Source organism: Equus asinus, chromosome 4 (genome assembly GCF_041296235.1).
Source record: "Equus asinus isolate D_3611 breed Donkey chromosome 4, EquAss-T2T_v2, whole genome shotgun sequence".
Classification (NCBI taxonomy): Eukaryota; Metazoa; Chordata; class Mammalia; order Perissodactyla; family Equidae; genus Equus; species Equus asinus.
The window spans coordinates 83,359,476-83,372,544 of record NC_091793.1 but is presented as its reverse complement, the minus strand read 5'-3'; positions in this window follow the sequence as shown (position 1 = coordinate 83,372,544).

Sequence of the window (13,069 nt, the reverse complement as noted above, 5' to 3'; positions counted from 1 at the left end):
AAGGCAAAAATGGATGACATATCAATTTAGATCTCATTGGATCAAAACATAACTTTCATAAACATGCAATGCCCTCATTCTACACCTCCTTGTCCTTGTATTCTCAGTATTAAGATCTGAAATGGGACATTCTTTCAGTGCTAATATTGACAAATAACATTCATTGCTATCAATATGCCATCTATTTAGAAGGAGCAGGGATGACATTTAAACACTTTTCCTTAACGGATCATAAAACTGCCAACTGTCTTTGGATGTCTCTGCCACAGATATTGACACCATGACAGAAATCACTCGCTTGAACCCCAAGAGGCTCCCTTCCTTTGAAAATATAAGGATTATCGGTGATGAGAAGAAATAAGAATAAAATAAAATTTAAAAGTCGCTTTGAAATATTTAAGTCCTTTTTGGCAGATTAACCACTCCCTTTGATTTTTTGGTGTGGATTAATAGCCATAGGAGATATGTAAAAAAAAATCCACAGCACATTTTTATTTGATTCTCAAATTAACATAACGCATTGATTTTTTATCCTCCTTTATTTTGAGGGACACAGGAACTTCAAGGATTTTGTCTCTGTGTGTTACTTTGCTCTGTCAGCATCAGCTTGGAAGAACATACTGTGGAGGTTGGCATATCAAGTAGTATAAAGCACTCCAGTGCTAGATATTGCCTCTGGCACAAAAGGTACAGTACTAATAATACCTCATTTATCCTACTATTGCCCATAGAAAACCTGTAAGTGCTAAGCGTAATTCATTTTGTCTGCACTAGCTTACTAATGCTTTGCATTAGCACTTTCCAAGGCCTTCACTGTTGGCAACTGTCTCCAGACAGGAGGCACTTCAAGTTCTAGGTGCCAAGGAGTTAAAATAACATGGAATTATTAAATCTTTGAATTTCCTGTGTGACGGGATGCCTGAGTAAATAAATCCTTTTGCTTATGCAGATTTGGTCCGTCAGATATTCTTGGGAAGTCTGTCATTATTAAAGATGTAGAAGCAACTTTGCCAAGCATGTAATGCTTTGTTTGTCTTCTTGCAAATTCAGTAGCATCATTAAAAAGTTTTAAATTCATGGAAATTTATTAACGTACAATTGAGACAAGGTAAGCAGGTTTAAGTGCTCTGGAAAGTTCCCTTTGCCACTCTCTGGTTTAGCTCTGCATCAGTGCTTTTGGGTTTTTAAAATTTTTTAAGTCTTGGAAACATTTATTCAGCTGAAATATTTGGAAGAAGTCCAATACGTAAAAGGCACACTAGGGGATTTTTCTCTGCTTGAAATGCATGTGAGTAGCCTGGAGCGCTACCTGCTTGGCACTCCTTGTCTTTCATCCCCTGGCCCCAGCAACCCATTTCACCCTCGGAGTACTCCACAGAGAACAATTTATAGAGCACTGTCCCAGATCATAACTACCTGAGGGAGAATTGAGTTGAACAATAGTGTCAAAAATCACCCTGTAGTGACCAAGTTAGCAATAACAAATTAATTTAGTTGTTTGTTTATTTAATTAGGTTTATGCATGTGTGTGTTTTTTTTTTAGGCCAGGCATAAACATAATTCCTCCTTTTAGGATGGATTGAGTAAAGGAAATAATGTCAAATAAAATAAGTACCTCTAGATCTCTGCCATTTATTTTGAAGTCTTTAGTGTTTTTCCTAGGCTGGGATTCAGGAGTTTAGACTATGTGCCTTTGGGTGACTTTCTGGCCAAAGAGGGAAATTAGAAAGATGGAATTCAAAGTTTAAGCCAGGAATAAATGAAACGGAAAGTCTGAAAAGTCCCAGGAGAGGTGAGGACATCAGTATAAACCTGTAGAACAAGGAGTGAAGACAAGGAACGGAGCATCTAGGTTGAGAACAGAGTTGAGAGAGCCCTTCCCACAGGAACTTTTCTGGAGCTCCTCTAGCAGCAAGGGTGGCGAGAAAACAACCATAGACATCTGTCACATCGTGGAACAAGCAACACATATGTATTTTGTGGATAAATGGACATTTACTATTACATATTGTACAAAGGACTGGGGGAAAATAAGAGGAAACCTAATGAGAGAGGCAATGTCGATTGTAGGGAAGTATTTAAGAACATCTAAAGGATAAATAAAAGTGTGACATATAGTCAGAATGGACCAATGTATGGACAAACCCAGCAAATAGTTGAGTATTGTTGAAATTCAAAGCAAAAAGGGTCAGAGTGGGAGAGCATAAAGTTCTGTATTTGAGCAGTAGCCAGATCATGAAGGCATTGCCGGCCAGGCGATCAATTTAGAGTTTGCCCTATAGCCCATGGAGAGCCATTAAAAAATATTGTGTAAGGGATTAGCAAGATCATATTTGCGTGCTAGAATAATATAATAGAGTAAGGGGAGACCAAAGGCACATTGACTGAGAGAGTGATTCTTATAATTGTCAGAGAATTTCCCAAATTGTTTTAACCAGGAGCATCCAATGGTTAGAAGTATTACAAATTACTAATGGAGTAATACAATTCTTCATAGATTTCTTAGTGAGGTAGCAGTCAGATAACTGTTTAATTCACTTTTCCTGTTGAATTCTCATAAATGCTCAAGAAGCAACACAACCAATAGAAGATGAGGATACACAGGGGCTGGCCCTGTGGCCGAGTGGTTAAGTTTGCGCACTCTACTGCAGGCGGCCCAGTGTTTCGTTGGTTCGAATCCTGGGCGTGCACGTGGCACTGCTCATCAAACCATGCTGAGGCAGCGCTCCACATGCCACAACTAGAAGGACCCACAACGAAGAATATACAACTATGTACCAGGGGGCTTTGGGGAGAAAAAAGGAAAAGAATAAAATCTTTAAAAAAAAAAAAAAGAAGATGAGAGTACACATATCAATCCCCTGGGCTCGGGATGAAATCCCAGGAAAGTGCGGTTCACTCCTAAACACAAAGGAAAGGAGCTAGACAGAGAAAGGAATTTTTCACCCAACTCTACTTTGTATTTGTTTGTTTATTTATTTATTTATTTATTTATTTTTGAGGAAGATTAGCCCTGAGCTAACTACTGCCAGTCCTCCTCTTTTTCGCTGAGGAAGCCTGGGCCTGAGCTAACATCGTGCCCATCTTCCTCTACTTTATATGTGGGACGCCTACCACAGCATGGCGTGCCAAGCGGTGCCATGTCCGCACCCGGGATCCAGACCGGTGAACTCCGGGCTGCTGAGAAGCAGAACGTGCGAACTTAACCGCTGCGCCGCTGGGCCGGCCCCTCTACTTTGTACTTGTAACTCAGAGATTTGCGGGCTCTTTGAGAAGGGAGGCCATACACTCTTGGGTTGGATGTGGTTTTCCAAGACAGCAAAGGAATCCCATCCCCTAAAGCCTCCAAGCAATGCATTTATTTGAATCCTGGCTCCCACATGTGATAATAAGAAAATTATTTAGCTTCCATATGCCTCACTTTCCTGGCTGTAAAATATGGATAATACTGGTATCTACTCCCTGAGGTTATTGTAAGGATTAATTAAATTGATATAGATCGAACTTTAGAGCTGTCTTGAACACAGTGAGCACTTGGAAATATTCGCTGTTATTGTCATTACTTTATGCATATTCATGGGCTACCATTCGCAGCAATGTGTTTATTAATCTGTAAAAAGGAAATAATGATACCTACGTCACGGAATTTTTCAAAGTTTGTAATTAAACTATGTATGTGACCTTCTTTGCTGATATCCATCATGCATTCACTTGTAGGATGAGGAGTAGCAGTGACTGTAGCAGCAGCTGTAGTAGTGGAATAGGTCAGTAATGGTACATAAGCAAAGGAACTGGCAGCTGAGCAGTAAATTCTGATATAAAGTTGATATTATGAAGTGGAAATGAAAAAAAGAGTCACTCAGCAGACCAAAAATTTTCATTCACTCTTTCCAGCAAAGGTAAGGCTATTGCAACTTTGAAATGATCCAAGAAATTAAAAAAAAAGAAATTATTTGTAGAGTCTGGTAACAGAATAAAAAATACTTCATTCCTCTTCCCTGCAAAGTTACACTGAGGAAATAAATGCAGACTCTGATTATTTTGCATATCAACTATATTTATACCATAGCTAAGAGTAGGATTACAATAATGAGTGAATAGGGAGGAAACAGAAGAGTAAAATACCTTTAAAGAGGAAGAAATAAGGGCTGGCCCGGTGATGCAGTGGTTATGTTCTCATGTTCCACTTCTCGGTGGCCTGGGGTTCGTCGGTTCAGATCCCGGGTGCAGACATGGCACAGCTTGGCAAGCCACGCTGTGGCAGGTGTCCCACATATAAAGTGGAGGAAGATGGACACAGATGTTAGCTCAGGGCCAGTCTTCCTCAGCAAAAAGAGGAGAATTGGCAGCAGATTTTAGCTCAGGGCTAATCTTCCTCAAAAAAAAAAAAAAAAGAAAAAGAAATCGAAAAACATCATGGGGCCTTTTAAAAGAGTCATTAACACAATTTATTTTTTCTTCTTTTTTCAGCATTATTGAGGTGTAATTGATGAATAAGATTGCAAGACATTTAAAGTGTACAATGTGATGATTCAATACACATACATATTGTGAAAGGATTTCCCCCGTAGAGTTAATTAATGTATCCATCACTTCACATAGTTACCTGTTTTTTTTGGTGGGAGCATTTAAATTCTACTCTCTTAGCAAATTTCAACTATACAATACAGTGTTATCAACTATAGTCACCATGTTAAACATTAGATCCTCAAAATTTATTCATCTTAAAAATCAAAGTTCGTACCTTTCACCAACCTCTCTCTAGTTCCTCTGTCCTGTGCCCCTGGCAACCACTTTTCTACTCTGCTTCCGTGAGTTCAGCAACTTTGTTTTTAATTCCACATGTAAGTGATACCATGCAACACTTGTCTTTCTCTCTCTGGCTTTTGACTTAGCATAATGTCCTCCAGATTCATCCATTTTGTCGAAAATGGCAGAATTTCCTTCTTTCTCATGACTAAAAAATATTTCATTGTGTTTGTGTATGTAGATATATATATCACATTTTCTTTATCCATTCATTCATTGATAGTTAGATTGTTTCCGTACCTTGGCAATTGAGAATAATACTTCAATGAACATGAGAGTATAGATATCTCTTTGAAATAATGGTTTTGTTTTGTTTGGATATATACCCAGACGTGGGATTACTGGATTGTATTGTGTTCTATTCTTCATTTCCTACAGAACCTCCATACTGTTTTCCATAGTGACTATACCAGTTCACAGAACCATTGACAATGTACAGGTTTCCCTTTTCTCCACGTCCTCACCAGTATTTGTTATCTCTTGTCTATTTGATAATAGACATTTTATCAGGCGTGAGGTGAGGTCTCATTGTGGCTTTGATTTGCATTTCCCTGATTATTAGTGACATTGAACACTTTTTCATGTATCTGTTGACCATTTGTATGTCTTCTTTGGAAAAATGCCTATTCAGGTCCTTTGCCCAATGTTTAATCGGGTTATTTGTTTTGTTGCTATTCAATTGTATGAGTTCTTCATATATTTTTAGATATTAACATCTTATAGGATATGTGTTTTGCAAATAATTTCTCCTGCTTGATAGGCGGCCTTTTCATATTTTTGATGGTTCCCTTGCTATGCAGAAACTTTTTACTTTGATTTAATTCCACTTGTTTAATTTGCTTTTGTTGCATTTGCTTTTGGTGTCATATCCAAAAATCACTGCTACAACCGATATTAAGGAGCTTACTATGATTTCTTCTAGAAGTTTTATAGTTTCAGGTCTTACCTTCTAGTCTACATTCCATTTTGAGTTGAATTTTGTGTAAAGTATAAGATAGGGGTCTAGTTTCGTTCTTTTGCATGTGACTATCTGGTTTTCCCAACGCCTTTATTGAAGAGACTGTCCTTTCTCCATTTAGTTCCTGGGCTCATTTGTTGAAAATTAATCATATAAACATAGCTTTTGTTTTTGTTTTTTCTCTATTCTGTCCTATTGAACTGTGTTTTTATGCCAATACTCTTCTGTTTTACTATAGTTTTGTGATATACTTTGAAATCAGGAAGTGTGATGCTTTCTAGTTTTGTTCTTTCTCAATATTGCTTTAGCTATTTAGCATCTTTTGTGATTCCATACAAATTCTAGGATTGTGTGTTCTATTTCTGTGAAAAATGCTATTGGAATTTTGCAAGGAATTGCACTGAATCTGTAGATTGCTTTGGGTGGTATGGGCATTTTAACAATATTAGTTCTTGTAATACATGAACACAATATCTTTCCATTTCTTTGTGTATTCTTCAATTTCTTTCATCAATATCTTATAGTTTTCAGTGTGCACATCTTTTACCTCCTTGGTTAAATTTACTCCTAGATATCTTAGTCTTTTTGATGTTGTTGTAAATGGGATTGTTTTCTTAATTTCTCTTTCTGATAGCTTGTGGCTAATGCACAAAAATGTAACTGATTTTTGCATATTGATTTCGAATCATGCTACTTTAATGAATTTGTTTATTAGTTCTTACAGTTTTTTGGTGGAGAATTTAGAGTTTTCCATGTGTAATATCTGTCACCTACAAATAGAGGCAATTTTACTTCTTTCTTTCTGATTTGGATGCCTTTAATTTATTTTCCTTGCTTAATTGCTCTGGCTAGGACTTATAACACGATTTTGAATAAAAGTGGCAAGAGTGGGCATCCTTATCTTGTTCCTGAACTTTAAGGAAAATATTTCAGCTTTTCACTGTTGAGTATGATATTAGCTGTGAGCTTGTCATATTTGGTCTTTATTATGTTGAGGTATGTTACTTCGATACAAAGTTTGTTCAGAATTTTTTATTATGAATGGACATTGAATTTTGTCAAATACTTCTTCTGCATCTGTTGAGATGATCTTATGATTTCTAAAATTCATTTTATTAACATGGTGTATCACATTAATTGATTTGTATATGTTGAACCATCCTTGCATCTCTGGAATAAATCCCACTTGATCATGGCATATGATCCTTTTAACGTATTGTTGAATTTGACTTGCTAATATTTTTCTGAGGAGTTTTACATCTATGTTCATCAGAAATATTGGTCTGTAATTTTCTTTTCTTTTGAGGAAGATTAGCCCTGAGCTAACATCTGCTGCCAATCGTCCTCTTTTGGCTGAGGAAGACTGGCCCCGAGCTAATATCCATGCCCATCTTCCTCTATTTTATATGTGAGACACCTGCCATAGCATGGCTTGATAAGCAGTGTGTGGGTCTGCCCCAGGGATCCAAACCTGAGAACCCCAGGCCACTGAAGCAGAGCGCATGATCTTAACCACTATGCTACTGGGCCAGTCTCTTTTTGTTTGCAGGGGAAGATTCACTCTAACATCCATTGCCAATCTTCCTCCTTTTTCTTCCTTTTTTCCTCCCAGAGCCCCACTACATAGTTGTGTATGTTTGTAGGTTCTTCTAGTTATTCTATGTGAGCTGCTGCCACAACATGGCTACTGACAGACAAGTGGTGTGGTTCCATGTCTGGGAACCAAACCCATGCCGCTGAAGCAGAGCTTGCCGAACTTTAACCACTAAGCCATTAGGGCTGGCTTTGTAATTTTCTTATACTGTCTTTGTCTGGTTTTGGTACAGAGTAATACTGGCCTCATAAAATAAGCATGGAAGTTTTCCCCCCTTTTCTATTTTTGTAAGAGTTTGAGAAGGATTGGTATTAATTCTTCTTTTAGTGTTTGGTAGAATTCACCCATGAAGCCATCTAGTCCTGGATTTTCTTTGTTGTTTTGATTTTGTTCTTGATTAGTGATTCAGTCTCCTTACTTGCTATTGCTCTGCTCAGATTTTCTAGATTCAGACACGGTAAATTGAATGTATCTAGAAATTTATCCATTTCTTCTAGCTTGTCCAATTTTTTGGTGTATAATTGTTTAGTCTCATGATCTTTTGTATTTCTGTGGTATCAGTTGTAACGTCTCCTCTTTCACTTGTAACTTTATTTATTTGAGTCCTCTCTCATTTTTTTGGTAAGTCTAGCTAAAGGTGTGTCTGTTTATCTTTAGAAAAAAACAACTCTTAGTTTTATTGACCTTTTACATTATCTTTTTAGTCTCTATTTCATTTATTTCCACTCTGATCTTTGTTATTTCCTTCCTTCTAATAACTTTGGGCTTATTTTGTTCTTTTTCTAGTTCCTTGAGGTGTAAAGTTATTTATTAGAAAGCTTTCTTTTTTCTTAATGTAAACATTTATCACTATAAACTTTGCTCTTAGAACTGCTTTTACTGCATCCCATAAGTTTGTTATACTGTGTTTTCAGTTTCTTTTGTCTCAAGACATTCTTTTTCTTTTTCTTTTTTTTTTTTTTGCAGGCTTTTTTCATGAGGAAGATTGGCCCTGAGCTAACATCTGTTGTCAATCTTTCTCTCTCTTTTTTTAATCCGCAAAGACACAGTACATAAGTTGTATATTTTAGTTGTAAGTGCTTCCAGAACCTCCATATGGGCTGCTGCCACAGACGGCTTGATGAGCTGTGCCTAAGTCTGCGCCCAAGATCTGAATGGGCAAACCCCGGGCTGCTGAAGCAGAGTGTAGGAACTTAACCACTACACCACCTGGCTGGCCCCTGCCTCAAGATATTTTTTGATTTTCCTATTTATTTCTTCTTTAACTGTTAACTATTCAGGAGAATGTTTTTTAATCTCCACATATTTGTGAATTCTCCAGTTTATTCCTGTAACTGATTTCTAGTTTCATACCTTTGTGGTTGGAAAAGATACCTGGTATGATTTCAGTCTTGTTAAATTTATTTAGACTTATTTTGTGATCTATCATATGATCTCTCATGGAGAATGTTCCACATACACTTGAGAAGAATGTGTATTCTGCTGCTGTTGGCTGGAATGTTCAGTATACGTCTGTTAGGTCCATCTGATTTAATGTGTAATGTAAGTAGAAGCCTTCCTTACTGATTTTCTGTCTGGATGATCTATTCAGTTTTGAAAATGAAGTGCTGAAGTCCCCTGTTAGTGCCATATTGCTTCTGCTTCTCTCTTCAGATCTGTTATAATATACTTTCTATATTTCGGTGCTCCTATGTTAGGTGCATACATAATTACAAATATTATATCCTTTTGATGAATTGACTCCTTTATAATTGTATAGTGACCTCCTTTATCTCTTGTTACTGTCTTTGGCTTAAAATCTATTTTGTCTGATATAGATATAGCTAGCCCTGTTTTCTTTTGGTTTCCATTTGCTTGGAATATCTTTTTCCATCCCTTCACATTCAGGCTGTGTGTGTGCTTAAAGCTGAAGTGAGTTTCTTGTAGGCAGCGTATAGTTGGGTCCTGTTTTTTATACATTCAGCTGCTCTATGTCTTTTGATTGGGGAATTTAGTCCAGTTACATTTGAAGTAATTATCGATAGGTATCTATTTATTGCATTTTGTTAATTGTCTTCTACTTGTTTCATAATTTCTTTGTTCCTTTCTTTCTCTCTTGTTCTCTTCTTTTGTGATTTGATGATTTTCTATAGTGGCATGCTTAGATTCCTTTCTCTTTCTCTTTTGTGTGTGTACTATAGGTTTTTGCTCTAAGGTTGCCATGAGGCTTGCATAAAAATCTTAATATTCTAACGGTCTATTTTAAGCTGATAGCAACTAAACTTCAAATGCGTACAAAAGCTCTACCTTTTTACCCGCCTCTATATTTTAGGTTTTTGATGTCACGATTTAGATCTTTTTGAATTGCATATTCATTAACAAATGATTGTAGTTATAGTTATTTTTAACACTTTTGTCTTTTAACCTTCATTCTAGAGTTATAAATAATTTATCCACCTCCATTATAATATTAGAGTATTCTGAATTTATCTATATAATTACATTTACTAATGAGTTTTATGCTTATATATGTTTTGCTGTTACTAACTAGCAATTTTTCATTTCAGCTTTAAGAAGTTCCTTATAAAGCTGGTCTAGTGGTGATAAACTCTTTATCACCTTCATCAGCTTTAGTTTGTATGGAAAACTCTCTACGTCTCCTTCAATTCTGAGGGATAACTTTGGCAGGTAGAATATTCTTAGCTGGAGTTTTTTCTTTCAGTACTTTGAATGTATCATCCCACTCCCTCTGATCTATAAAATTTCTGCTGAAAAATCTGCTACTAGTCTTATGGGAGTTTCCTTGTAAATAAAAAGTTGATTTTCTCTTTCTGCTCTTAAGATTCTCTCCTTGTACTTAAGTTTTGACAATTTAATTTTAATATTTCTTGGTGTGGGTCTCTTTGGTTGCATCATATGTGGAAATGCCTGAGTTTCATAGATCTATTGTACGTCTGTTTCTTTCCCAGAGTTAGAAAAGTTATCAGCCATTACTTTTTGAATAAGCTTTCCACTCTTTTCTCTCTTGTCTCCTTCTGGGACTCTCTCCAATCTATATATTGGTTAACTTGAAGGAGTTCCATAATTCCTGTAAGCTATCTTTAATTTTTTTCATTCTTTTTTCTGTTTGCTCTTCTGGTTGGAGGAATTCCTCTCTTTTCTTGAGTTCACTGATCCTTTCTTCCAGTTGATCTAGCCTGCTATTGAACCAGTCTGTTGAATTTTTCAGTATTCTTCAGCCCTATGATTTATGTTTGATACTTTCTTACATTTTCTATTTCTTTGTTGAAATTCTCACTTTGTCCATGCATCACTCTCCTGACCCCAGTGAGCATCTTTTTCTTTTTTAAACTTTTTTTGTTTGTTTGATCTTTATGCTTTTTGGTGAGAAAGATTGGCCCTGAGCTAACATCTGTTGCCAATCTTCCTCTTTCTTTTACTTTTCCTCTCTGGAAAACCCCAGCACAAAGTTGTATATCCTAGTTATAAATCATTCTAGTTCTTCTATGTGGGATGCTACCACAGCATGGCTTGATGAGCAGTGCATATATCTGTGCCCAGTATCTGAACCAGTGAACCCTGGGCCGTCAGAGTAGAGTGCGCAAACTTAACAACTCAGCCATGGGGCCAGCCTGCAGTGAGCATCTTCATGACCATTATTTTTAACTCTTTATCAGGTAAATCACTTATTTCCATTTCATGAATGTCTGTTTCTGAGAATTTATCTTGTTCTATTGTTTGGAACACATTCCTTTCTTTCTTCATTTTCCTTGACTCTTTGTGTTGATTTATATGCATTAGATAAAACAACCATCTCTCCCAGTCTTGAAAGAGTGGTCTCATGTAGGAGATGTACCTTGTCAACAAGCCCAGCCCAAGCTCCTGGTTGTCTCTCAAATCTTTGTGGTTGTCCAAGCCATGTTCTTTGTTCTTAGTGGCTGCCTGTTGTTGATGATATCCCAGGCCACGTTCATGTCCCAAAGGGAATGATTGCAGTCAGCTCCTACATGCAGGCTGCTTACAAGTCAGACCCTCAGACAGCATCTGTAAAAGAATGCAGTTAAGCCCCTTCTATGGACAAACTGGGAGATAAGTATTTTTGTCTATCCCTCTGCTCTGAGCCTGGGTGTATAGTCCTTGTGGGATGCTCTTGCACTAGTTTAAAAACTGCTTTTTTGTTTGTTATAGTTCTGTGGGACTTGTGACTGCAAGCCCTGTTGGCTCTCTGAGCTAGGCAGATGGGTGCCCTTCCTTCAGGCAGCAGCTGCAAAAGCTGGGGGCACCAGACATGTATACCTCACTCTAGGGAGATACTGGCAGCTTGGTTTTGTTGTTGTAGCGAGCTGGAGGAGATGGGGTTGGAAATATCCACCAGCTTCCCCAGTCTCCAGGGAGAATTGCAGCCAGCCTTTAGATGCATGCTAAATTAGCCAGACCTTGAGGCAACAACTTGTAAAGTACACAGACAAGGGCCAGCCAGGTGGCATAGTGATTAAGTTTGTGTGCTCCACTTCAGTGGCCAAGGGTTCATGGGTTCAGGTCCCTGACATGGACCTACACACCAGTCATCAAGCCACGCTGTAGTGGGTCCCACATGCACAATAGAGGAAGATTGGCACAGATGTTAGCTCAGAGACAATCTTTCTCAAGCAAAAAAAAGGAAGATTGGCAACAGAAGTTAGCTCAGGGCCAATCTTCCTCACCAAAAAAAAAAAAAAAAAAAAGAAACCACAAAACAGCAAATAGATCCCTTTCATGGTAAGACTGAGAGACGGGCATTTTTGCTTGCTCCCTTGCACTGAGTCCAGGAAGGAGAGCCTACATGACTCCTTGCATGCTCATGCTCATTAGAAACTGCTTCTTTTTTGCTACACTCCTGTAGGACTCATGAATGGAAGCCCCTTTCCTATCACAGCCAGGCCATCTGGGTGCCCATCCCTCTCACGTCAGCTGCAAAAAGTGGAGCACCAGATGTGTATAAAAGCTCCTTCCAGGGAGATGCTGGTGACTGGGTTTTATTGTCGAGCGCAGGCTAGATGGATAAGGTAGAGGAAGTGTCTGCTAGTTTCCATGGTCTGTTGGGAGGATCGAAGCCAGCCAGCCCCTAGAGGCCTGCTAAAATTAGAAGCCAGATCCTCGGCAGCAGCTTGTGAAGTGTGCAGATGGATCCCTTTTATGGAAAGAGGGAGATAGATAGTTTTTTTGTCTGTTCTTTCTGCGCTGAGTCCCGTGGGCATAGCTGCGTGAGTGCTCATGTGTCCATTAAGAACTGCGTCTTTGTTTGCCATGGTCTCACGGGTTTCGTGGACGCAAGCCCCCTTTTGCTTTCAGAGCTGGGTATTTTGTGGGCCTGTTCCTGGGGTTGGAATCTTAAAAGTTGGAGTGATAGATGTGCAGTCCAAGCTCTTTGCTCCTCCAGGATATGCTGAGAGTTGGGAGTTCCCTTCTGATTGTGTGGTTCTGTGCTGGGGGTGGGGTTTGTGGTGAAAATGCGTCTCAGCCTTTGTTACCTTTTTTGACGCGGGCATTTTCTCATTCGTCTGATGTATAGGAGTTGCTCGAGTAGTTTCTAGATTTCTTTCAGAGGGGCCTCCTCAGTGTGTCACTGTACTTTAAGTGTGTCTGTGGGAGGAGGGAAGTTCCTCTGTCACCATCTTTGTCAACTCCCTTCTCATTAATACAATTTGAAGAAAATCTACCCTAGATGCAGAGAATAATTGAACTCTTTA